This window comes from Ascaphus truei, chromosome 3 (genome assembly GCF_040206685.1).
Source record: "Ascaphus truei isolate aAscTru1 chromosome 3, aAscTru1.hap1, whole genome shotgun sequence".
Lineage (NCBI taxonomy): Eukaryota > Metazoa > Chordata > Amphibia > Anura > Ascaphidae > Ascaphus > Ascaphus truei.
The window spans coordinates 296,504,761-296,530,274 of NC_134485.1; the positions used below are offsets into that span (position 1 = coordinate 296,504,761).

The following is a 25,514-nucleotide window of genomic DNA, read 5'->3' on the forward strand; positions in this document are numbered from 1 at the left end:
TGATTGTAACTATTTCTGCTGTGAAGCGCTATGTACATTAATGGCGCTATATAACTAAAGACATACATACATATAACATACATACATACTACCTGATGCTTGGGTGGGAAGTTAAATTACCAATTGATCTACATTTTAGGGTGGCAGCAGATGGCACATCCCCTACTACTTACATGCAATATGTGCCAAAACTCAAGGAACAGATGCAAGAGGCGTATCAACTGGCCACTACTGCGGATGACACAAATAACAGGTGAAATAAAGGCCGGTATGATACAGTAAATGAGTACCGGGCCAAGAATTATAAGTGGATGATAGAGTGCTTATCATGAATCTGGTTATACTTGGCAAATATAAAATAGCAAATAGATGGAGGACAGAACCTTCTTTAGTAGTAGAAAAACTAAAGGGGCTGCCTGTATAATGAGTGAAGCCTTAAAAGGGGAGATTGATCAGAAAAGAACCTGCAAAGAAATAATCTATTGCCAAAAGGTCAGCTGATGAGGTGCCCTGAAAAGGAAGACAATCCAGGAGAAGTGATCGGCTGAACCGAGGACAGGGTCCTGACTTTATCCCAACAGGACTATGCATGAAGGAAAGTGAGGATGAGGAATACAGGGTGGAAAGGATGTTAGGCCATCTATCTGAGGTTATGGATTATGAAGAGAGGAATCCTCCAATAAATATTTCCACAATGCAGCCAGTAAGGCCAAGAAGAACAGTGAAATATATTATCCATGAATTGGATCCAGGGGCAGAGTCCCTTACCCATTTGAGTCCCCGAGACAGGGATGATGGATTTAAAGATGAGTTGGGTGTAGACTTCTAAGAACACTACCCTAGATGAACAAGAGTTGCCTATATCCAGAAAAAAAACCCTTAAATACCTTTGTTAGTGCAATGATGATATGCACAACACATGCAATGATGATATGCAACAAATTTATATATACAGATGTAGCTGCCTGTTCTCTGCCACTTGTCTTGCGGCAACCTGAGACGTGAGATTTCTGAAAGTTTTCACACGAGTTAGCTGTGATTTTACTGTGGTTTGAAAGAGGGCAGAAATAAAACTAATTGCAATGCAACCTGTCACTTATTCCCGTTGATGTGCGCACGATCTGATATCACACAGATGTATAGTACTTTACTGTATGTACAGTACTTCAAGTGTATTTAATTGAAACCTATAGAGTAAAAACATCAACACACAAAAAAGTTTTTTTAGAGAATAAAATGTTTTAATTTCACACGATTATAAAGTAAGAATGAATAATACAAAAATACATAGGGGCCTATGCAGGAAATGTTGAAAAGCCCTATCTCGCCAGTTTTGGCGAAAAATAAAACTCGCCACGTGGGTGGCGAGAAGCCATATCTTGCCAGTTTTAAAACTCGCTGTATTCTAGTAGCTCCGATCAGCATCTCGGCGCTGATCGCCGCTCTAGAATGGAGACATTTTCTCCAAATCTCTCCGACAAGAAAAGTTGGCAAAAAGCTGGGGCTGAGCGGCGATACGGGACATAGAAAAAATCAGGCCCTTTTCCTGGCTCGGATTGATGCCGAGGGGCTCCAGAGCTGATACCCATTAATATCAGCACCGAAGCCCCCCCCATGCATCCAAAGAAGGAAGAATGCATTAACAGCCCACTTCATAACCTTAGTGGCTAACCGCTAAGGCAATGAAGGGGTTAACCATCCAGTAGCAGGCTTATTGTGGGGAGCGGGGTGGATGAAGGGGGTATTTGGCCTTTAGTGGGTGTTTAGGGCTTGCGGGGGTGGGGGTTGCAGGTGGACTTAACCCCTTCATAAGGGGTTAAGCCCTCCAGCTACCCACTCGCAAGCCGTAAACACCCACCGATGGGGCGAATACACACTGCACCCATCCCCACTACCCACAATATATATATATATACAGCTCAACCCCATTATAGCATGTTCCGCTATAACGCGGATCCGCTTATAACGCGGTTTGTGCGTGGACCCCGAATTTTACAAAAAAAAAAATTTAAGTTTTTTTTTTGCACACACACTGCACACACTCACTGCACACTGCATACATTCACAGCACACTGCATACACTCACAGCACACTGCACACACTCACAGCACACTGCACATACTCACAGCACACTGCACATACTCACAGAACACTGCACACACTCACAGCACACTGCACACACTCACAGCACACTGCACACACTCACAGCACACTGCACATACTCACAGTACACTGCACACACTCATAGCACACTGCACACACTCACAGCACACTGCACACACTCACAGCACACTGCACACACACACACACACACACACACACACACACACACACACACACACACACACACACACACACACACACACACACACACACACACACACACACACACACACACACACACACACACACACACACACACAGTCTCACAGTCAAATACACACACACACACACACACACACACACACACACACACACACACACACACACACACACACACACACACACACACACACACACACACACACACACACACAGACACACTGTCTCTTTAAGGGAGCTTGCTCTCGCAAGACGGAAACAGAAGCAGGAAGCAGAGACAGGGAGAAGAGCTGCCAGATGCCGGGTAAGTGCACAGAGTTCTCATTTGCATGTCATTTCCCAGAATCCCTTGCTGCAGTGGAAGTGCTATATGCTGGGCGATAATGGGGAAAGACAGGGATGCAGACCTGTCTAAGACATGCAAATGAGCATACAGTAATATTTACAGTTGCTTTATGCTTTACTGTGGAGGGTTTTTGTCACTTTTTTTTACCCACCATAACCTTAATAATTGTGGTGATTACCTAGTCTATAGTCTCAAAACCAGCTTAGCCATTACAACCAACCTCACACTGATGATACCCATCAAGGTTGAAACATGTCTGTGAGTGGGTTTAATGGCTTTGCATCTCATCCCAGCCTCTGTCTAAAAGCTGTGTTTAAAACAGCATGCATTGGCTTGAGGATTTGCTTGTGTAATACGAGCATGAGACAAAAGGTGGCACTGAGTGCTCATTTGCATGTCATTACCCAGAATCCCTTGCTGCAGTGGAAGCACTGTATGCTGGGCGATAATGGGGAAAGACAGGGTTGCAGACCTGTCTAAGACATGCAAATGAATATACAGGAATATTTACAGTTGCTTTATGCTTTACTGTGGAGGGTTTTTGTCACTTTTTTTACCCACCATAACCTTAATAGTTGTGGTGATTATATATATATATATCACCAATGTGTTATGAATTATTTAATCTATCTATCAATTGATTAAGTATTATGCTATATAATGATTACATTGAGCAGTCTATCATTATTCCCTGAAGAATATATATATTTTAAATGGGCAAATGCACTATTATCCACATGTGGATAATAGTTAGTTGGCCATTACTATTACTGTATATGTTAGAGGGCGGGTGTATTTATTTAAAAGTATTTATGTTTTTTTTAATAATTTTTTGGGGGCACAGACTTGATACTGCAGGCAAGCGGGGACACCTTAAGGTCCCAAACATTTTTGGTATGCACAGCAATGACACTATAGGCTGGCGGTGGCCCTCGTGTATTCCCCGCAGGTGTCCCCGCTTGCCTGCAGTATCAAGTCTGTGCCCCCAAAAAATTATTAAAAAAAACATAAATACTTTTAAATAAATACACCCGCCCTCTAACATATACAGTAATAGTAATGGCCAACTAACTATTATCCACATGTGGATAATAGTGCATTTGCCCATTTAAAATATATGAATCCCAATAAATAAAATAAACACATCTTGCACTCACCCTTGGCCGCCAACCACGATGAAGGCCATCCTCATCTTCATCACCGTCCATGGCCTCGGGTGATAAAAAACACAGAAGGATAAAAAGAACCAATGTTATGTCCCCTAACCCCTTAATCACCGAAGCGGTTATTAGCCGCTACCGTCATTAAGGGGTTAACCCATCCTCACCCACCACTCTGGAGGCCTAAGCAACCACCCGCCACTACCCACCCCCGTGAGGCATAACCACCTTCACCCCCACACACCGGGAGGCCTACCCTCCCTCGGGGACAATACCCTCTACCCCCAATACCCTCATTCAAAACAATACACACACCTGCAATAAACATAGAAATTATTAATAAACTATACATAACCCACCCACACCATATAGCAAATATATTGTGGTGTTATTAACCCCTTAATAATAATAACGGTTAATAAGCGCTAAAGTAATTAATGGGTTTATTCTGCACCCATCCATTTGTAGAGTGGCTTCATCGTTCACATATTAAATATATATATATATATATAATTTTAAATATATGTATGATTAACCAATCTACATAAAAATGGTTAAGGATATCCATGTGCAAATAAAAAACATCCGATCGCAAATTGACAACATCACAGCCAAATTAAAAACAAAGCCAAATGAAAATTGAAACACATATCATAAGAGAACACAGCAAGCAGCTATCCAAACCAGTAAATAGCAAATGGCAATAAAACATATAATTTAACAATGTGTACATGATGCAAATAATATTTCCATCATGTACACAATAGCAATCAATGGTCCAAAACAAATACATGATTGAAAGCAAACATTCAATATAAACAAAGCAAGTAGATAATAATAAATTACCAACACACAATTTATGCCATCCGGAATAAATTACAAGCAAATCTAAACCCAAAACCCTATTCACTATTGTAATGCTAAAACAAAACCATTCCGAAAACAATTCTATTTCTAACTAACACGATCATACACAATCTAACTTCAACAAATAAGCCACAATAAAAAATTAAGGCAGGGTCCCTAAATAAATCCATGCAACCATCATCATCTGATATGACATAACTAATTCAAATTAACATTTCACACACACAATTTTAACCAAAAAGGGAAAATACTTGTACAAGACATGAAAAAATGCAATTAACATTTTCAAAACAACCCTTTAATAAACATGTATGTATATAGCTCCATAGGGATATATATATATATATATATTTATATATATACATACAGGGGCATTAAATGGACATTAAAAAAATTAATTTGACATGTTAGGAGAAAAAAAAACATTTAAAACTTAAATAAAATACATTTCTTTAGTTTACTTACCATTAGATGACCAATGACCGACTTCTGGGGGAACCGCTATGTCTGTAACAAATCCAAACACAGAAACCCATAAAATAAAAAACAATTGTAATCCAATGTGTTGTATTCTTTCTTGTCTTTATAATCCATACCGTCTGTGGTCTTCTTTTCGGGATCTTCTTTACCGTCTGCGGCGTCTTCGTGGTCTTCTGGGTTCTTCTTCTGCAACGCACTGTCCACCTTCTTCGGAGGGGAGGTCCTCTCCCCACGGCGTCTAGCTGGAAAATGAGACGAAATAGGCTTTTATAAGCCTATGACATCACATTTTGCATCAAATGGTTCTCACGGTCCTGATTGGGTCGTGAAAAGCATGTGATTTTTGTAAAGGAAAAAAAATTTGATGATGTCATTTAAAGGGAATTACGCCAGCCAATCAGAATGGCTGTGCATAATTTCACTTTAACATGACGTCAACAAAACCAAAATGGCGTGCCACATGGGACTAGAGCCAATGAGATCATGGGAACTAAATCTCAATTTCATTGGCTCATCTACCAAGGCTGCTGATTTTTGAAGCATTGCAGGAGGATCCTGAGTCTGTTTGTGTCAGACTGCAAGAGTAAGCACACCAGTCCAAGCCCAACCCCTTGAGTGATGGCGTGAGGACGCGAACGCGATGATGTCACGCACGCACGTGACGCGGAAGCGAAGCAACACCGAACACCAGAGGAGGGTGTCTGTGACTGAAGCTTCATCCACGCAAGAGACGAGGACACTGAGGGCTGGGACCCGCTGCGCCCGGGGAATCCTCCCGAGCCGGTCCCAGTCCCCCCTCGCTGCTGGCTCACTACGCACTGTGACGCGTAAGCCGCCAGGGGATGCAAGAAAATTGTGATCCCGAGCGGCGACGCATCACGTGGTGCGCTGATGATCCAATCAGCGGCAGGGGCGGGAGCTGTCAGGAAGCAAGGTAGGGGGTGGTGTGTGTGTGTGTGTCTGTGTTTGTGTGTCTGTGTGTTTTGCTGTTGCTTACCTTCCAGCAGCAGCTCCCTCCTGCAGCCTGAGCCCGTGGAGGGAGGGGGGGAGTAGCTGGTCCCTCCGCTCAAGCCACGCCCCCCCCTCCCACTCCCGCCCACCTCCTGCTCCGGCTCCCGCTCCCTACAGACCGCATATCGCGGTCTGTGTCTGTCAGCGCCCCGCCTGTCTGCAGTGCGGGCGCGCTGACTGAGGGAGCGGGGCCTTGCCTAAGGCTATTCCAGTGTATGCTGAAACTACGGATGAACTACCACAGATGTGCCTCTTACCTACTTACTGCACCGACACACTTTATTAGAGCAAATACCCAGTATGTACCTGGCAGATACCTGGAATGCGCCGCTCCTCACCTCTGACAAGCCCCGTTGTGTTTGCCTTCCCAGCCTGGGTTCATGCCTGGCTGACGGGCGGGTGATCTGTTAAATGATAATGATTAGGATTTAATAGGCTGCAATGCTTCGCGTGTCTACCAGATGGCATAAATTCATGAATTGTAATGCAGTATATATATATATACTGTGCAGTATTGCAGTCAGCGGGAATAAAATGCTTCAATCCCTGCCTGGAAAATACCTCAATGCACTCGGGCAGAAAACAGTCACAAACCTCAATACACCCGGGTATACCCGAATTCGTGGGACTAGCCGAGCTCGAATAAAGTGTGTCGCCAGTGTACATTTGAAAGTGTTTTTAACCGTTATTTTTTAGCATTAAACTTTACATACTACACTATGGGTCTTGCGCCCTATTTTTCTTTTTCTTTTTATTCTCTTTTTATTATTGTGTGTGTTTTTCAGCACCCGAGGCCATGGACGGTGATGAAGATGAGGATGACCTTCATCGTGGCTGGCAGCCAAGGGTGAGTGCAAGATGTATTTATTGGGATTAATGTATTTTACATGGGCACATGCACTATTATCCATACAGTGGCGGACGATCTGAGTATGTCTTTAGCTTTGAACTTCATGCAGCTGTACCCTGCAGCCCCCTCCCCCACGAACGCTAGCTCAAGGATTTGAAATTCCTCGGAGTCGTTAATTTTCTGAATCTTGCCATTGTGTTCTTAATCCGTCCATAGCCGACCTACAAAGCCTCACTGCGCCTGTGTGTACTTCTCTTTGAAATGGGAGCTAGCTTCTTACTGCACATGAGTCACCCAACCCCCCCCCCTCTCCACAGAGTTGTTAAATTTCTGAATCTTGTCATTGTGTTCTTAATCCCTCCATAGCCGACCTACAAAGCCTCACTGCGCCTGCGTGTAATTCTCTTTGAGATGCGCCTGTAACTTCACCCACCACTGCTTGCTTGAGTGCCCCCCCCCAAAAAAATAATTATGATTTTTTAACTGTTATTTTATCCACAAGCCTGCAAAAACAATCTTGATATTACGATATTAAATCTGTGAGTTTGCCTGCACATGGTTGATTTGTGTGCTTTTTATGTACTGTATTTGGGGGGTGTAGGGATCAAATTACAGTATTATGATGAACTGCCTTTTGAAATTACTGTACTCTACAGTACAGTATGTTATTTCTTTGAACTGCTGCACAACTAATCCTTCATCCCTCCCCCATGCACACACAAATTCTTATCGACAGACACCTCCACAGAGTCATTCATTTTCTGAAGTTAGTTAGTCATTGTGTTTTTAATCCGTCCCTAGCCGAGCGTCAATCGCCTCACTGCGCCTGCGTGTACTCTAATCCTTTTAGAGATGGGAGCTTGCTGCTTACTGCGCATGAGTCACCCAACCCCCCCTCCCCACAGAGTCGTTAATTTTCAGAATATTGCCATTGTGTAATCCTCTTTGAGATGGGAGCTAGCTGATTACTGCACATGACTCACTCCCCCCCCCAACCCTTTGAGGCTTAGTTAATGGTAACGCTTTGAAAAATCCCTTCTCGATTTTGAAATGTAAATCTGATTTGCACAGCATTGTGAGAATTGAGAGTTAAAAAAAACATTAACTGATTCATTGATGTACTGTAGGGGTGGGGGGGGGGGGTTGTGGTTGTTGTAAATGATTATGACTAGCAGGAATGTGAATAAATATTTATTTTATTTTATCAGGAACCAAAAAATACAAATATAAAAATAATCATGAATAATACATAATGCAGTCTTTATTAAGTTCTTTTGGCAGATTGAAATTGGATAAACATTTAGAAAACATTTCTAAAACATGGAGAAACATGAATAATGCACATTTATAAGAAAATTATTTAATAATATATACTGTAATGTATAATATATATGTATATATATATATATATATATATATATATATATATATATATATATATATATATATATATATATATATATATAGTAATATTGTTTTTTCCGTCTTTATTTTGTTCCTCAATCTGTGTACAGTACAGTAGTTCATTGAGAGAGGAGAGGTTTTGTGTACATCATTACTGCTGTTTAAATACTGTACATTTTACTGTACAGACAGATTAGACTGGACACAAAACCCCACCTCCCCCCAGGCCACCCTTGTTTCCTGAAACGACAAGAAAACAAAAAATTAGTGCAGTTATGTGCGTACTGTATTATGGCATTGTGTGATGTGTAGTACTACTGTAGATGCAGGTGCTGCTTTCTCTGGAAAGAAAAAAATTGAGCAGTTAGTAGGCAGTTACAGTAGTACTGTCAAACTAGTTTATACTGGAACTACTGTATACTCTGACTACTGTTAAATACTATTTACTGTAACCTGATGGCTGGTGCTGCTCTCTCTGTAAAGAAAAAACTGTAACTACTGTATACTCTGACTATTGGGAAAGAAAAAATCTGTGCCATACTTACCTGTATCATTCTGTACTTACAATAATACAGCACAGTACTACTTTCCTGATGCTTGCCCATTACGCGCGATGACAATGGGCAACACAGTGGCAATATGGTCTATATATTTATTGCAGCGTTCCACGGTGAGTACATCAATCCAAAAACTCATTTTGCCTTTCAACAACTCGTCCTTTTTGGAGGGTTTCGCCACTTTCCGGATATGGTCCTTCAGCTGATGCCAGACGATTTCGATCGGATTGAAGTCTGGCGATCTGTCATTGGAAAAAAAGGACAATTAGTTTAAGAGATACAGTACACAGTAAAAACTGTGGGAAACAAATGACACGGTTAACACACTTACTCCGCTGGCGTCTTCACCCAGTTGATACCACGCTCAAGGATATGCGCTGTTGACACGGTGTGCTTCGGATTGTTGTCCTGGAAGAAGCGGTGACCATTTGGGAACTCGCTTGTGATGTATTGCACTCAGGGACAATGTTGTCTTGGAAGAAAGCTTTATTCATGATTCCTATAGCAACAAAAGAAAAGTGTTCAAAAAACTGCACAATAGTACAGTACAGTGCATACAGTAAGGCTACACTAGTAAAGTACAGTGCGTAAGGCTATATTATATTTGATATATTTTACCTTCAAAGATGACAATGCATCCTGGTCCACGCCTAGAGATGGCACCCCACACATGGAGCTTCACTGGGTGTTTTGGCCGTGGCTTCAAAGATATGCGGCCTTTTTTGTGGAATGCAAAGCTTGCAAATCTCTCCAGCGACACAGTAGACTCGTCAGTGAAGATGCAATCCTGGAAAGTTTCCCCACTGTCGATCCATGCCTGGGCCTGGACCACTCTTTTGATTTTGTTTGCGTCCCTTATCATGGGGTACGCTCTGTAATGACAAGGAATAAATAATTTTAGCGGTACAGTACAGTTTCCTAAACAACACTTTTACCTCCTGTACTGTCCAGTATTAACCTCACACGTCCATATTTCCATCCAATGCTGCGTCTCATCTTCTTTATGCTGGTCTCGGATACAGTGAGATTGTGATTTTCCTGCAGAGTGTATTTGACCCTTAATGAACTCTTCTCATCATTCTCCTCACATTTTGTCCACCAGAAGAGTTGTCTCCCTACAATGTAAAGAAAAACATTCCGGTAAGTAAAAAACAGTAGATCAAGAGGATACAATATATTGTTCTATTAATACAGTATGCAGCAATATATAACTGTTGAATTATAAATATAAATATACAAAATATATATACTGTTGTAATATAAATATAAATATACAAAATATACAATGTTGTAATATAAATATAAATATACAAAATATAACTACTGTTGTAATATAAATATAAATATACGAAATATATACACTGTTGTAATATAAATATATATATACGAAATATATACACTGTTGTAATATAAATATAAATATACGAAATATATACACTGTTGTAATATAAATATACAAAATATATACACTGTTGTAATATAAATATACAAAACATATATACTGTTGCAATATAAAACAAAAATATTAGATACAGTACTGTAGATGTACAGTAGATTTTTGGATCAAATTTTTTATCAAAGTTTTATAAATATACTTACGCGTTAGTTACCCTTGGTGCCCTTTTGCGTTCTTTGTTTTTTCCGTGTGCATGATAGCTCACGGTGGATGCTGGCACAATGAGGCCAGAAGTAGCTAACCAGCGTTGGATAGCAGCAATTCGGTGTCCGCTCGTGTACATCTCCTTTATTCGCATGCTGAGATCCTTGGAAATCTTTTTAACAACCATTGCTGCGAGTAGAAAGAAATACAAACACAAGAATGTATATTCGATGTTTAGTCGATGTGTATTCAATGTGCAGTGAATCCACAAAATGGATGGTGTATTTATACATTAATGACTCACATTAGAGTATGCCCACTTTCAGCACCTGTACCTCGCCGCCATGCATAAAAGGTTACACACTTTGCATAGCCCACCACTCGATGATCTTTATCTGAACTTGCCCTTGTCCAGATACTGTACTGCATTGTGCCACCTGCTTCCATGGAGCAACCCCGATTCTACGGACGCAGGAACCGTCTCGCCTCTGCCGTGCCTGTCAGGCAGAAAAAGCGAAAGGCGGTTGCCATTTCCACGCCAAGGGAAAAGCGACAGGCTAAGGCCAATAAAAAAAACCTTCTGCTGACCTCAAAGGCTAAGGGTTTTCATAGATGTCAGCCTTATTATGTCAAGAAGATATACGGTGATGTACTCTCGACGCAAACCGATTGGCAGCCAACCCATCGAACCCGCAGACCACCACCTCCCATACGCTTCGACGACTCTGCTGCCACTGTCCTGGAAATCTTCAGCCCGTCTTCTCCACCCCTCGTCCTCGACGCTGTCGCCTCCTTCCCGGAAACCCACAGGCCATCTTCTCCGGTTCTATCCGGTTACGCTGCCGCCTCTGAAATCCACGGGTCACTTTCTCCTTTGCTCTTAGACGACTCTGCTCCTGGAAATCCAAAGGTCACTTTCTCCATCCCTTTTTGACGACGCTGCCGCTTCTCCTCTACCGGATATCCACAGGTCACCTCCTCCACCCTTCTTCGATGTCGCTGCCGCTTCTCTCCATGGAACCCCCATCTCATCCTCCGTTGCACCCATCCACCCAGATGTCCACACGCCATGCAGCTCGTTAGACCAGATGCTGAATGGGATAAATGTGAATCTCTCCGGGAACTCTATTGTGCTAGCAAAGATAGATCTGCTTCTGGAGACAATGCTACATATGGATCAACGGATGCTAGATATGGATCAACGGATGGATCGATGGATGGAGAAGATAGAGGCTGACATAGCGGGTATACATCGTTTGCTCGGTGTTAATGCCCCTTTTTCCCTGACGCCAGAGCATGGGGGTGACATGGATGTGATGAATAGGACCATCGAACCCCTTCCATCACCAAGCGCACCCCCTCCACCAGAAGATGTAGTGTACATGTATGCCGTTGAGGAGGACATGACAACCCTGTCAAGACCACGACAGGAGACAACACGGCGACCAAGACCGGAGGAAAGCTTCCTCCCAGACAACCTACCATCGCCCGTCGCCTCAAGCACACCCGCTCGCCGAAGACCTACATTCGCTCGCATCGATACGGTGTCCGACATCACCCTGCACGATCTGACACCGGCGCTTAGGGAGAAGTATAGGGTGATGAGTGCGGGTGCACCCCACAAGTATGCCTTGTTACTTTTTAAGCACCATGTTCCCTACTCGTTGTACTGCGACTGGGACTTCAAAGTGAACTACGACGGAAATCACGTAAAGAAGGCGCTTCCTGCCAATTTCAGAAAGAACATTCTGGATGAAATGCGGTGCTTTTATCCAATTACAGATCCTGTAATGAAAGGCCTTCGAGACCGCATTAATGGCATTTTGCGCCATGCAAGGAATCGGCCATGGACGGACAATGTGGTGGACTTTCTGGATTAATCACGGGAACTGTAAGACCATACTGTTGTGCTGAACTGTTGTACTGTACATGTTTTGACCTGCTGTACATAAATAAAGAAGATGTTGTTGTGTGTTTTTTAACTTGTATTTATACAGAAATGTTTTAACTTGCTGTACACACACACAGGACCTGCACAATTCCAGTCCCTGAGGGCCGCAAACATACACGGTTTTCAAGGTTGTCCTGACTGTAGTGGTGCAGGCCTGATTGACTGTTTTGCACACCATCCCACTGTACTGTATACTGTATGTTTCTTTAATAAAGTAGATGTTGCGTTTTGTATACTGTGTTTTATGAATAAAGAATTTTTTTAATCACCATACTGTTGTGCTGAACTGTATTGTACATGTTTTGACCTGCTGTACTTAAATAAAGAAGATGCTGTTGTGTGTTTTTTAACTTGTATTTAGACAGAAATGTTTTAACTTGCTGTACACACACACAGGACCTGCACAATTCTAGTCCCTGAGGGCCGCAAATAGGCACGGTTTTCTAGGTTGTTCTGAAAACCGGGCCTGTCTGCTGCCCTCGAGGACTGTACTGGTGCAGACTGTTTTGCACACCATCCCACTGTATATGTTTTGACTTGCCGTTCTTTGATAAAGGAGATGTTGCGGTTTGTATATTTTATGAATAAAGAATTTGTTTTTAAAACATGTGACTGTAAACCATACATTCACTTTCTATACATAAATGTTTTCACAACTGTAGCAGTAAACCATACACCTGTTGATGTTTTGAATTGCTGTGCACTTAAAATATTTCTACATTGTACAGTATTTGTAAAAAAATGTTTTTGTACTTACTCGACCAATAAAAGAACATGTTGATTTGTTTTACATTGTTCCATTGGCTCCTTTGCTACTGTAACAAAATACAGTGTTTCTAGAATGTACACTACTGTCCAGGCAAACTGTACTGTATACTGTAGGCATGCTCAGTACAAGAGTATTAAAAAAAATAGAAGACACGTACAGTACTGTACTGTATGTTCTGGCACTGTATAGAAGACACATACTGTATGTACAGTACTGTAATACATGTAGAATAAATGCATAGTTTTAATTTTTTCTGGTTTATTACACAGTATACTGTTTATAAAAAAGTATTGTATACTGTACGGCCGCAAAACATCAGCATAGTGTACATCAGCCACTAAACTGTAGACTCCGGTACATGGGTTTTTAAATCCGATTCAGCAATGTGCAGGCATTGTTACACAAAGCGATATTATCCATCGAAATCCCTCCATTAGACGTTTTCTTTTCTGAGGAAAAACAAAAAGAAAAGTTTTACTGTAATGGTCTAAAGAAGTTCCCAGCCAGTCCCACCAATAATTTTCTCGGGGCGCGTCTCCTGATCACATGCGCATGCGCCTACCGTCTATGTAATGACACGCATACTGTATGTGTTTCAAGAAGGTTCCAATGCGCATGCACCTAGCGTTCCACCAATAGTTCAGTATCTGCAGTACAGTACTGTAGAAGCCGCTCAGCCAATAATATTGCTTACAGGAGAATCGCTTGACTTTTGTATCGCACCGATATTGATACTGTATTGTCAAAATAAAAAAAACACAGAAAATAATACGGCAACAATACTCACCATAGAATTTCCCATTCAGCTGGCGCCGGTCCACTGCCAGTCCAGCGTTCTTGATCATCCACGTCGATAGTTTGCAGCGGGACTAGTCCACCTGTAGTCAGCTGATGAGGCTGGAAATTGCTTAGGTACATGCAAGCTTGATCGAAACTGCACGCGAAATCCGGCTCAGGCTCAGGGTTGTCACTGACGGCGGGACCGTCATTGGAAGCCGGTGCTGGTGCATTGCTTGGCAGCGACTGTCGTTTCTTAGTTGGTTTTAACACGACCCTTCGCCTTTTGCCGTCTGCATGATCATAGATACAGGTAAAAGCCGGTGAAACACACCAATACCCTCCAACAAATTGTGGCTCAATACGATAAAAACAGGGATCGCTACATAACCTTTTCCTTATTGCACGCTTCCACATATGAGGAGCTGGCGAAAATTTGTAAAAGTCATAGTTTTCGATAAAATACTGATAAATTTGAAAAACGGTTGCCATCTTATCATCTGTTGCATTAATCACGGCCCATATCAAATACGCGTAACTTCTGTCGGGTTTTTGGAAAACGGGCTGCACTTGAACACTCATGGCAGGCGGGTCTCTAGAGAATACTGTAACCGAAACTGGTCTTTGTCTTTCTTTAATATGAAATGCCTAAATTGATAATTTTTTGCAACCTCTTCCTTCAGTCTCAAGGCCAAGTTACAATAGCACACTGCGGTATCTTTTTTAAACGAAACACCTGCAAGTCGACACATTACTGAAGCGCATGCGCATTACAATTCATGAATATTTGCCATCTGGCGGACACACGAAGAATTGCAACCTATTAAATCCAAACCATTCTCAATAAACACATCAACCGCGCGTCAACCGCGCATGACCCGTGGCTGGGAACGCAAAATGAATGCGGCATGCTCCAGGTGAAGTGCGTCGCATTCCAGGAAAAAGACATGGAAAAACCGGCGATGTGTTAGACTCAGATGTGCCGCAGCAGTATGTGGATAATAGTCATGTTGCCTATGAATATACTGTGTATGTTAGGGGGGGGGTATTTTTTAAAAGAATGTATGTATTTGTAATTGATTTTTTGGGGCACACAATTGTTACTGAAGGCAAGTGGTGACCCCGGGACCCCTGCGGGAACACCCGAGGCCCACCGCCGGCCTATAGTACCATTCCTGTGCCTAAAAAAATAACTGTGGGTTATGAATATAAGGGGGGTATAGGGGTTGTTGGGGGCACAGAGGGTGATTGTGTTGTGTATTGCAATGTTTATTGGGGCAATTGTCCCCAATAAACATGCTACTGTGACTTAACCCCTTCATTGTCTTAACGGATAGCCGCTAAGGTAATGAAGCAGCATTACTAAATTTGTATTAATAATGTACATGTGCAGAGGGTCTCCGGAGATGAACCGTGTTGGTTTTATGTCCGGGGACCCCCTGCTTCCCGAGATACAGGCCCGGTTATGGGGTGCCGGTATCTCCTATGAATGTTTTTTAAATGTCCCACGTCACGTGATCGGGCTATCTCCATGCATAGGAGATACCGGCACCTCATAACTGGGCCTGTATCTCGTGAAGCAGGGGGTCCCCGGACATAAAACCAACGCGGTTCATCTCCAGAGACCCCCTGCAAATCTACAATATTAATACAATTGTTATGTAAACATTTTTTATTTGCCGGTGAGATTTGTGCAGAGGCGGTTCTCGCTCTCTGCTGACAGATCTCGCCAGCAGAGCCCTTCTCGCTAGGGCTCGCCATCTCTCTGCCGGATTCCTCTCACAGATATGCGCACCTTCCTGCATACTGCAAGGGGAATCCACCAAAAACATGGTGAGTTCTACATCTGGCAATTGGCCATTCTCGCTGTTTCCTGCATAGGCCCCATAGTCTCTTTTTCCAAATTTAAAATGTTCTTTTATTTTTCATTGAACTGGCTGATTCTTGGACGTCTTGGCCTCTAAAGATAGAGACACTATTCTATAAGTAATAATAGTTTGTTCTTGCATAGCGCTGCTAGTTTTAAGTAACGCTTTACAGAGACATTTTGCAGACATAGTCCATGCCCCGTAGAGCTTACAATCTATGATTTTGGTGCCTGAGGCACAGGGAGATAAAGTGACTTGCCCAAGATCACAGGGAGCCGACACCAGGAATTTAACCAGGTTCCCCTGCTTCAAACGCAGTGCCAGTCAGTGTCTTTACTCACTGCTCCTCCTTCTATATTAATATTCGCACCTTACCTTATTAAAAATCCTGAGTTTTTTGTGGTTTGGGGAAAGAAAGCATGGCATGGAGTACAGTACTTTAAATTATGACTACATTATGATTTTACATTGAATATGGCACGAGAAATGGCAGCGCTTTTGTCCTGTGATGCGGTCGACAACCGGCAGTTACATCTGTACAGTAAAAACTAGAAGAAAAACAGCACACAACACAATAGGGAAGTATGTAAAAATAGTATCAATAAATGTATAGGGTGATGCGCATGCGCGACAGCGGACTGAATGGCTGCTTGAACCTTCAGCTCCGCTCCCAGCCGGCACTAAAAAATCAATAAATGCGCTAAAACCTCACCAAATCTAAAGAAAATTGCCCACATAGCCCGCTGATACCCCCAAGATGTCAAAGGGAACAAGATCAAAGCGCCCCTCCACAGTGATGACAGACTATTATAGCAAGGGGGATTAGCCACGCGCCCGCAGCCAAGAGGGCCTCCCGCTAAGCGGCTCCGACTCGGAGGGAGAGGGGGAGAATGATAACGGCAACAGAATTATGCGGAGACGCGACATGCAGGAATTCTGCGCGGACATTAAGAGATGCCTGCAAGCCGAGGTGGCGTCCCTAAGAGCAGACATAAGCAGTATAGGGTCCAGAACTGACTCCTTGGAAAGGAAACTGGACACTACGGTGAAAGCACTCCATAGAACAGATAAACAATTGGCCCAAGTAAAGGACACTATCCAGGACATTGTAGATAAGCAGGAGGACTCCGAAAATCGGGAGAGAAGAAATAATATGAGGATACGGGGGGTCCCAGAAGAGGAGACCGACCCAGAAGATTTCATGGCCCGGTGGCTGACCCAGCTGATGCCGGACAAAACGTCCCAGGAGCTGCACCTGGATCGCTGCCACAGGGCCCTGAGATCCAGGCCACAACCGGGAGACCCCCCGCGGGATATCATCGCCCGCTTCCATTTCTTCAGAATAAAAGAACTGTTTGCCCAGCTGACCCGTAATAACCCGTCCTTTGAGTCACACAAGATCCAAGTTTTCCAGGACATTTCCCCCACCACGTTGCTGAAAAGAAAGCAACTTACCCCAATCACCAGGATCCTCAGGGACGAAGGGGTTAAATACCGCTGGATCTTCCCTTTCGGGCTCCTGGTGTCCAGAAATGGGGCATCCACCACAATAAAGAAAGCTGAGGATGGAGGAGCCTTTCTTACAAAACTGGGCTTGCAAGATAAAATCACGGAAGAAGTGGCGGGAAACAGAGCAGCCCCAGATCCAACATGGCGGGAGGCAGGAAGAACCAACAAAAACAACCAAGCCCGCAGCCCACGGTAAATGGCCAAATAAAGAATTAATGTTCCTCCACAGTTACAGTTGACCCTACCTCTTAGTTAGCCAAAGATGCCCACGAAAACCCCACCAGGAGCCCTCTCATGGCTGCGCACCCCCCCCCCCCCCCACGGCATTCGCATCGCAACCCAGCAGAGACAAGGTCCTGATCTCCCACAGCATCACTGCACCACTTGCCTGTACCCCCGACGGAAGCAGAAGAGGAATAGCGGCCATCTTGGACCAGCTCCGGAGCCCAACTGAGAAGGGGCGGCAGCAGATGACGTCAGCAGGAAGGAGGCAGCGCCTCACGCGAGAGGTACGCGATCGAGGCGCCACATCCAAGATGGCGGCGGTCGTACCAAACCGGAAGAGGCGGGAGCAAGAACAAGATCCCGGAAGCGGCCCAGCAATCCAGCATCACAAGGCACCGAAGGGAGATTGTGGACAACAGTAGCACAACACACACTAACAGAGTGGCGCAGGGGGATTAAGATACAGGGCCCCGCAAGGTAAAGCAGGGAGCTAGAGCGGAGGGCAGCAGAAAGTGGAAGGAGCCTGCTGAGGGGAGGAGGAGGAGGGGGGAGGGAGCAGGGGGGGAGGGAGCAGGGGGGGAGGGAGGTAAAAGTTGGAGGGCACACAGAAGCAACAGACAACAACGGAATACCTGTAAGTTAGGAAGTGGAGATGCCAATGTAGAAACCTGCAAAGGGAGCGACAACATAGGCATGAGAGGGGAGATGGGGAGGTTCAGAGATAGGTCCAGACGGGCAGATACCTCTGGGGGGCAATTAAGCTAAGAGCAGCTAATTTGAACTAAATTAAAGCTTTGAACTAAAAGGGAAGGGATTATACCTACAGGATGTAGCAGATAGCTTAAGCTCAGCAGGCAATATGAGGGGCGTCACAAATATAAAGGAAAAGGGGTCAAGTTGTGGAAAGTTATGATTACATGGTCAGTTTTGGGTTTGTTCTCACATTAGAGGTTTTACGCAGACTATCTCACATGCGAACTTTAACGAGATCCAAGTTAGGACTAATAAAGTTGATATTTAGACGGCTGGGACGGCGGTCCTATAGTCGCCGTGTGTGTCTACCCTCAGGCTGGGGCAGCTGCCCTAGAACCTGAGGAAGCCCTGGGGAAGAGGTGGGGTGACACGGCCCTCTGGAGAAAGAAGGAGATGGAGGGCGTGCTCCAGAGACCCACCGACCCACAGGCAAGGGAGAGAAAGTGGTACTATGCCGCTGACCACTCTCCCAAGTTGATATGTGTTTTATATGTGTTCTTTTCCTTCCCTCATGTATCCCACGTACCTATTGTGTCTACCCTCCCCCACACTGTCTCCTTCACAAGTTGTCCACCGCCGAAGCCCCGCACAGAGCTGAGTACTGCAGAGGTACAGAAGCAGCACCGTAGCGGTTCGATACACCCAAGAGCAACACTAAGAATACAAGGTCAGTACCCCGCACCAACATGCCTCTAACATTTATATCCCACAACACTAAGGGACTAAACTCCCCATGCAAACGAAGGATAGCTCTTACTGATTACAAAAAAAAGGGAGCAGATTTCATCCTTCTCCAGGAAACGCATTTCAGTACCACTAGCGCTCCCAAATACTTCGATAAACAATATAACCAAGTATTCCTATCCTCCGCCCTAGAAAAGAAGCGGGGTGTAGCAATCCTAGTTCATAATAGGGTAGGCCTAATAGTAAATAAAGTAAAGAAGGACCGAGAGGGCAGGTTTCTGATGCTCGTAGGATCCATAAATGCAGTACCCATAACAATAGCCACGCTGTATGCCCCTAATACCCATGAGGCAGAATTCTTTAAGAAGACATTCGGCGTCATAAAAAAATTCAGTGAAGGAGCCTTAATCCTAGGGGGGGACTTCAACGTGGCTATGAACATAACTCTGGATCGCTCAGGGCCTCACAAACACAAAGCCAATCCCAGATCTTCCGCGCTAGAGTAAGAATTAAAAGACCTCCAGCTAGTGGACGCATGGCGAGAAACCCACCCACTAGAAAAACTTTACACCTTCTACTCACACCCACACGACTCATTTAGCAGAATCGATTACTTCTTTGTGTCTAGTAGACTGGTCTCCGCGGTCACCCATACGGAGATCCATGATTTTTCATGGTCAGACCAGGCACCGATCGAGCTAATGTGCACGCAGATAGGGCTGGAAAGGCCAAGAGCAAACTGGAAACTAAATGACTCCCTTCTAAAGATCCCAGACCTTGAGAGAAAGATCAAAGAGGAGATTAAAAACTTCTTCAGGGAGAATAAAGATAGCGTTGACTCACATATAACCCTCTGGGAGGCACATAAAGCAACACTGAGGGGGGTTTTGATTAGCATGGGAGCCCGCAAGAAAAAAGAGCGCAACGCAAAAATTATTAAGGTGCAAGCAGAGCTAAAGCAGCACTGGGAACAACATAGAAGGTTACCCAATGCAGCGACCCTGCAACAAATAAAGGACACCCAGATTAAACTAAACCTTCTGCTCACTTCCCAGGCTGAGAAAGCGTTAAGTTGGTCAAAGAGAAGATTCTTCGAGAAAGCAAACAAACCAGATACCTTACTAGCCAATATGATTAATTCCAAAACACGCAATTATAATATTCAAGCGTTACGGCGAGAATCAGGGGAAATTACCGCGAACCCCAAACAAATTGTAAGGGAATTCAAAGACTTCTACGCAAAACTATACGACGGAGACAAAGTAGCTAGATCTCCAGCGAACAAGGAGGCCCTGGTGAATTTTCTGGATAGCTCAAATATACCCTGCTTGAGCGGGGTGGACAGAGAGGTGATGGGTAGAGATTTTACAATGGAGGAAATATCGGAGGTTATGAAAAACCTGAAACCCTCTAAAGCCCCGGGCCCCGACAGGTACTCGAACCTCTACTACAAAAAATTTAGAAAACAACTAGCCCCTTATCTACTCCGTATGTTCAACCAAGTGCTGAACGGCTCCCAGTTCCCTAGCCAAATGCTCCAAGCGTCCATCTCAGTAATACACAAGACAGGGAAAGACCCACAGGACTGTAAAAGCTATAGACCTATATCCCTAATTAATTCGGACATCAAAATTTACTCTAAATTATTGGCCAATAGATTGAGTCTTATCCTACCCAGACTGGTGCACCCAGATCAAGTCGGGTTTATCCAGGGTCGGCAAGCTTCAGATAATACCCGACGGATTATTGATCTGATAGAAATAGCCAATCATAAAGACATACCAGTTATGGCGCTCAGTCTGGATGCGGAAAAAGCGTCTGACAGGATAGACTGGCCATACTTGGAAGCCACGCTTGGAGCGTTCGGAATGGGTGACAAATTAACAAAAGCTATATTTGTGCTATATTCGACCCCGTCGGCTAGGGTTACCCACCAGGGATTCGCTTCGGAACCCTTCCAAATTAAGAGTGGTACGCGACAGGGATGCCCGCTCTCCCCCCTCCTCTTTGCATTGTGTATGGAGCCGCTGGCGGCTCAGATACGGGATAGTAAAGACATCTCAGGTATTGCCATCGGAAACCAGGCGCATAAGGTGGCACTCTATGCGGATGATGTATTCCTGACAATATCCAGGCCCCTCACCTCCTTGCCAAACCTGCTCGATCTGCTGGGACGTTTCAATAGGGTCTCCGGGTTCAAAATCAATCAGAGCAAATCGGAGGCTATTAACATAAACCTCCCTAAACACGTAGAAAAACTAATTGCCCTTAACTTCAATTTCCGCTGGCAAAAACAGCAAATTAAATATTTGGGGGTCAATATCACGCGGACATATAATACAATTGGCCAAGCTAACTACCCGCAGCTGATACGGACCCTGAGAGAGGATCTCCATAGGTGGGCCAAAAATAAAATCTCATGGATTGGCAAAATCCACTGCGTAAAAATGAACTTGCTCCCTCGCCTCTTGTATCTCTTTCAAACACTCCCAGTGCCGTTAAGTTTGAAGGAAACTCTCTCCCTCCAAACTGAGATAGATAAGTTTATCTGGGGAGGCAAAAAGGCGAGAGTGAGCAAACAGATAATGCGCACACAAACGGGGGCGGGAGGGCTAGCGGTACCTTGTTTGTTGTCATACTATCGAGCGGCCCAATTATGTCAAATTGTGCAATGGCACACTAACCCCGACTCTAAAAGGTGGGTCGCGTTGGAACGAGAGGCATGCTCCCCATTGGAACTAGAGCACCTGATTTGGTACCCTAAGAAGGTGCGCAATAGCACCAAACTGCCGCTATCCTCAATGACCAACTCGCTATTAATCTGGGAAAGCACAAGGCTCAAATATGGCCTGACCAGCAGGGCATCGGGCATGACACCAATTTGGAATAACCCCCTTTTTGCTCCGGGCCAGTCCAGCACAGAATTCTCTATCTGGAAACAAAATAACATAAAGCGATTGATTGATCTGGAGGGAAGACAAGGAATAAAAATCTTCGAAATAGTCAAATCAGACTTCCATATCCCCAATGCCGAGCTCTTTAGGTACCTCCAGATCAGGGCGTTCTATCAAAAAGTTCAGCCAAAATCCCCTATGACAAATTTCGAAAAGCTCTGTCGATCAGGGACATCCACGGTGAGACTCACATCGCAGATGTATAAAGAAGTGACCGGTTCTAGCACGACAGTAAAGGACAAAACCAGATATATGACCCAATGGGAACAGACCTAGGAGAGGAGTTGGAGGTAGAGGACTGGACAAAGATAGTGACGGCAACCTCCAAAAGTTCAATGTGCACGACCTTAAGGGAGAACGCATATAAGGTAATGATGCGCTGGTATCACACTCCCACAAAATTAGCTAAATTTCTGCCCAGTTACTCCCCATTGTGTCCACGACAATGTGGACAGCAGGCAGATTTGTTGCACATGCTGTGGTCCTGCCCCAAAATCGTCCCAGTCTGGGACTCAATTAAACACTGGTTGAACATTATCACAGGTAAACCCGTCCCATTAGATCCATGGCTGTTCCTCCTGAACAGACCAGCAGTCGGGTTCACTAAAGGAGAAAATAAGTTGATAGCTCACTTTGCTATGGCGATGAGGGGGGAGACTGCAGCATGCTGGAAACAGAACATAATTCCCTCAATCCCAAATATTAGACATAGAATTTGGACGGTATGCCAGATGGAAATGCTGATAAGCTTGGTAAATGACACTGGCGAAAATTTTGAAAAAGTCTGGGCACCATGGTTAGCCCAGAAAGAAATCCAGGGAGTGGAGAGGACCTCAATTTGGCTTTGATAGGGACAAATGCGTTCTCCCGTGAGGAAGTGCTCAATGGTAGAACCCGTACCACACTTAGACGCACCCAGCGCCCCCTCCCCGCCCCCCCCCCCCCCCCACACTCCAAAACCCCGCCGGCCCCAAGTGGGACCTAAAAGAAAATGAGAGAGACAAACTAGTCAAAAGTTAGAGGTCCTACGGGGTATGCACAAAGTCCTCAGACGCAGAGAACCAGCATGAGAGAGGCAGAGGCGGAATCATGGAAGGAGACCCCCCGAACTCCCCCCCCCTCCCTCTTTCTCTTCTTCTCCCCCTCTTTTTGTCTGTCTCTCCCCTCCGACTTCTGGCTGGAGTCCCCCCCCCTGTCTGTCTGTCCGTCTACCCCGTATGTCCAAAACCCTCTACCCAATTACAAAGTTGAATGCCACATGCAGTAAGCTGATACTGTTTGTTCTTATAAGCCTTTTTACTGTATACATATTATGTACTGAACAAAACAATAAAAAAATATAAGTTGAAAAAAATAAAATAAATGTATAGGGTAATAATTCGGCGTACATCAAAGAATTAAAAAACAAGCATTCCGTGTATCAGGACATGGGTTACCAGATGCTGTGTAGGTCGCTCTCTCCACGCCCTCAGTGTAGCAGTCGCTGACTTCTGGAACCAAGGGATGCACCTCAGGTAGGTGGGTGTCCTCTCGTGTGGTGGCACTAATTCAGCCTCCTTGATGGTAAATCCCTTCAAAATTAGTTTCTCTCTGCCATGGTAACAGTCTCCAGTGTGGATAAAATGTCCGTACATATAGTTAGGCACTGATCCCCTTTTCTTCTCCTTCTCAGCAGCCGTGCCGATCGAGACAACCGCCCCCAAAGCAGGCCTCGGGAGATGATGTCACAGGGATCGACGTGATGAACAAACAGCCAAGGCATACATCATCATATATATATATATACATATATATGATGTGGTATGTTTTGTGATTTCTTGAGCTTGCTGGAACTCTGTGTGTTTATCAAAAAATAGAGACCTCCGTTGTTCCTCTCAATCTTTTCCATTCAAATACTCTTACCACTCCTGTCCTCTCCATTCTCTCCTAAAGAATATTCAACTTGGCCTCCATTCTGTCCCTGTATTGCTGTGTTGTGTTGTCAGGAATTTTGAAACCATCCAGAATGCAGACTATCAAGCTGGATCTGGTGCAAGGTGTGAGGGTGTAATCCAGTTGGGCTTAGATGTGGCTTGGTGATGGGTGAGATGAGTGTGGGGTGTCTAGTTGGGCATTGATGGTGAAAGGGTCAGAAAAGTGGGTGGCTGGTTGGGCAGCATTGGTGGCGGTGGTTGATGGGCGGGATGAGCGAGGGTTGTCCAGATCAGCTTCCATGGGTGCATGTAAACTTGAGCAACCCAACCAAAAAATTGTCGAAGTGGTGACATTTCCCATTTTCTTCTTTTTTTTTGTAATTTTCATTTTTATTGGTTTTTAAGGCAAAGGATAAATACACAATACATCCATTGTTTCAGTAAACCTTTAAATGAAATAAAAAAAATATATATATATAACCATGGGGGTGAGATTAAGAGGGGAGGGGGTATCTTCCTTCATATTGCATATACCTTTATTTTGCTTAGGTCATGAGGTCTCTCTCCCTATGTGGTCCAATTCACACCTATTTGTAGGTCCTATCAACCCAACTCTGAGCTCAAATTTTCTACCCATTGTCAAACAAAAACGCAACTATTACTGTCACAGCGAAATCATGACAGTGTTCACTCCCAGAATATCAATCTTGGATAACCATGGTAGCCAGACTTTGTGGAATTTAACGCCAGTGTCATTAACCAAACTTGTTAATTTTTCCATCTGGCAAACAAATCAAGTTCTGTTATGGATCTTAGAAATTGTTGTAATTTATTTTTGTTTCCATAATGCAGCGATCTCGCATCTCATTGCCGTTGAAAAATGACAAGCTAATTTACTCTTCACTCTGGCCAGACCTGGTGTTGGTCTGTTCATAAGGAACAGCCACGGGTCCAATGAAATAGTGAGGCCCAAAATCATCTAAAGTCAATCCTTAATTTTCTCCCATAGAGGTGCAATTTGATGGCAAGACCACAGCATATGTATAAGATCGGCTGATTCTCCACATTGTTTGGGCACAATGGGGATTATTCTGCGACAAATCTGGATAATTTTACTGGGGAGAGATACTATCTCATTAACACTTTACTGTATATGCGTTCTCCTTTAAAGTGGTGCAAATTGAGCTTTTGGCTGCCACAGTAAAGTTCTCGTCCTAGCCTTCTCATGTTATGGTGCGCGATTTCTTCCAACCGTATCGCCTTTAGACGGTGCAGGCGAGTGTAGAAAATGGCATTTTAGGGTTCTGGCTTTTAAACACCTGAAATTTGCACAGTAGCACAATCGCACAGTACTGTACACATTACAATTCATACATTTCATTGCATTTAATTGCACACAATCCATGAAATTCAAACAAAACAACTGCGATAAACACGTGTGCCTGGGGCGATTGGCAGCGTTAATGCAATGTGCAGTACAGCAGTGCACACTAAAACGGCGCTGTGATTTGTTC

At 44.1% G+C, this 25,514-nt stretch overlaps 1 long non-coding RNA gene across 1 annotated transcript; it reads left to right on the plus strand.

Annotated features, from left to right (window-relative positions):
* The first annotated feature begins 116 nt into the window (after positions 1-116).
* Positions 117-24,350, plus strand: LOC142491079 (uncharacterized). The gene is made up of 3 exons (XR_012800268.1): positions 117-253; positions 6,972-7,033; positions 23,760-24,350. It is a non-coding gene; the product is annotated as an uncharacterized LOC142491079 (long non-coding RNA).
* The last annotated feature ends 1,164 nt before the right edge of the window (positions 24,351-25,514 follow it).